The 2723-nt window shown below is 55.6% G+C and overlaps 1 pseudogene; it reads right to left on the bottom strand.

The window, feature by feature from the left end:
• Positions 1-266: 266 nt before the first annotated feature.
• LOC115295203 lies at positions 267-2722 on the bottom strand (annotated as a pseudogene).
• Between the last annotated feature and the right edge of the window lies 1 nt (position 2723).

The following is a 2723-nucleotide window of genomic DNA, read 5'->3' as shown; positions in this document are numbered from 1 at the left end:
GGGCTGACCCAGTCACAGGAAGCTCTTACTGCACAAGGTCCTGGTGACAGATGGCGTCCACGTCCCTGTGATCACAGGTCCTGGGGAGACAAGTTTCCACAGAAGGTGCAAGGACAAGGAGCAGACACATGACCCAGATGAGAAGTGAGCAGGTCACATCAATGAGACACTGAGCACTGACTGGGCACAGGTCCCGTCCACGCTCAGCTCCTCACAGCCCCCTCCTCTCTCCACCTGCAACAGACTCAGCACAGCAAACACACGGGTTCCAGACAGTTCTCAGTGCCTTCATTTTTTTCTGTCACAACTTTACAAATCTTCTCTTTTATTACTTCATCACCGCCACATACCCAGAATTACAAAACACAGATTGATATCTGGATTCTCATTTTCAGTAGGAAAGTAATGCATCAAACTCTGCCCAACATGAAATATAGACGGGGATGGAGACAGTCCAGCCCTGTCTCTGCAGGAACAGGAAAGTGGACAGAAAGGGAACAGGATCAGTATGGGGAGAGGACAAGGTGGACAGGATGGCCAGTCTCCTGCGTCCTCACGATATGCTGATAGGAACACAGACACGTTCTGACACCATCTGCAGAAAGAGAAGTCAGGGGCTCCTGATGTCACCAGGTGGGAGTGGAGACAAATCTTGCATCGCTCAGTCCCCCAGGGGCAGCTGGTGTCACACTGTGAATAAATTAATCATGAACACATTTAGTGCCTCATCCTTAACAGCCCCTCACATGTCAAAGTATCCCTAGTGTCCCCACTTCAGGTCCTCTGGATCTTACCTGTAGGAGGCATTAGGGATGAATCAGAGCTGGTGTTATCATCATCTGGGGTAGGACAAACAGGACATGATCAGAGCCACAGGAGAGGAGGCTAAAGGAGGAGCTATGGTCGGAAGGGGGATGAGCTCCCCATGGCGCCTTGTCTACTCTACCCAGGGTTCCAGGAATCACCCCTCCATGCTTACGTGCAGCGTGAGAGTAGCTCGGTCCCTTTCCTCCTGTGGGAAGAAATACCATGTTAGAGACCTGGGGCCGCTGAGCCACGGGATCCTAGAGCAGCCTCCTAGTCCTGGTCCACGATGAAGATTCCAGAGTTCTGACTGAAGACTCAGGACAGGATCGGGAAACGTGAAGTAAGAGGTGGCTGGGGGGGGGGGGGTGTCACAAAACCACCTGATTGCTGGCGGTCTGCCCACAGCAGGGACTTTCCTCTCTGTCCTATTACTGCTCGGAATCAGGTCCCTGTCACCAGAATTACCAAGTGAAAATCTGTCCTTCATTTTCACAAGTGCTTTGCTCCAGAGTGAATGTCAGTAACGGCTCCAGAGTGGGCAGGTGCGTGTGTGTGGACGGTACTTCCCAGGAACAAGGCAGGACCATGTGCTACCCAGGAAACCCCCAGCAGGACAAGAGACCTCAGATCCCCCAACTCTGTTCCTACCTGAGCGCTTCTTCCTCCCGATCACAGCTCCGACCACCACAGTGACCACAAGTAGTGCGACAGCCACACCGGCCATGAAGCCCAGGATGGGTAGGAGAACAGAGGAGGTGGGTCTGTAAAGGGAAGGAAGGTGAGGGGCCCACACCTCTGGCTTCAGTCCTGACTTTTTGAAATTCTCCAGGAGGGCCCTGCTTTTCCTGACACGAGGCTCTGACCCAAGCCCTCCTTACCCCATCTCAAGGTGACAGGCTCAGGCACCCCCTCGTGCTGCACATGGCACGTGTATCTCTGCTCCTCTCCAGAAGGCACCACCACCGCCGCCCACTTCTGGAAGGTCCCATCTCCCGCAGGCCTGGTGTCCACAAGCTCCGTGTCCTGGGTGTGGGCCTCCCCATCATGCTGCCAGGTCAGGGTGATCTCCGCAGGGTAGAAGCCAGGGCCCAGCACCTCAGGGTCACCTCACGGTCAGAGATGGGGTCACGTGTGTGTTGGGAGATTCTGAGGAAGAAGAATCAGAAAATCCACAGCTCAGTTTACCTTTGGGGCCACTGAACCTGCATCCAAGTGACCATCCTGAGGTGGACAGGACAACTGGTTTGGATGGAAGAAGCACAAAACCCAGACACCAGTCTAGCCTTTGGGACCTCCTGATCCTTAAGTTCTAGAATCAGGGAGAGAGCGGGGGTAGGAGGCTGCAGGTCTAAGGTGGGGACCACACCCCTGACTGAGGTGGAGGGTGAAGGAAAACAAAACCCGGAGTCAGATCTCCAAAGATGTTCTCAGTGTGAACAAGACCTTGAGAGGGAAGGTCAGAGTTTACAAGGTGGCTTCCAAGGTCAAAGGGAACTGCTGATGGGTTTTTTCAGGGATGATCTCAGGCTGCATCCCAGGGGGAGACTGGAGTCCTCAGGGTCATTTAGAGAAAAGCGCCCTCTAGGCGAGTCACTCTCTAGTAAGAATATGAACACAGAGGCGGATCCCTCTTCCCACCCATGCAAGGGGCGCTGTTCTGACTCTGAGTCCATTGTCCCTTCCTCGTGGGCAGCCAGCTCCAGCGGAGGGGACATCGGGGAGGCCCCGCGGGCCCTGTACCTGCGCGCAGCAGCGTCTCCTTCCCCATCTCCAGGTACCTGCGCAGCCACTCCACGCGCTCTCCGTCCAGGTAGTTCCTCCAGCGCTCCGCCACCCCGGCCGCCTCCCACTTGCGGCGGGTGATCTGCGCCGCCGTGTCCGCCGCGGTCCAGGAGCGCAGGTCCTCGTTCAGGGCG

Source organism: Suricata suricatta, chromosome 7, assembly GCF_006229205.1.
Source record: "Suricata suricatta isolate VVHF042 chromosome 7, meerkat_22Aug2017_6uvM2_HiC, whole genome shotgun sequence".
Lineage (NCBI taxonomy): Eukaryota > Metazoa > Chordata > Mammalia > Carnivora > Herpestidae > Suricata > Suricata suricatta.
Note: the sequence above shows the minus strand (reverse complement) of the source record. Positions and strands in the feature narration are given on the sequence as shown.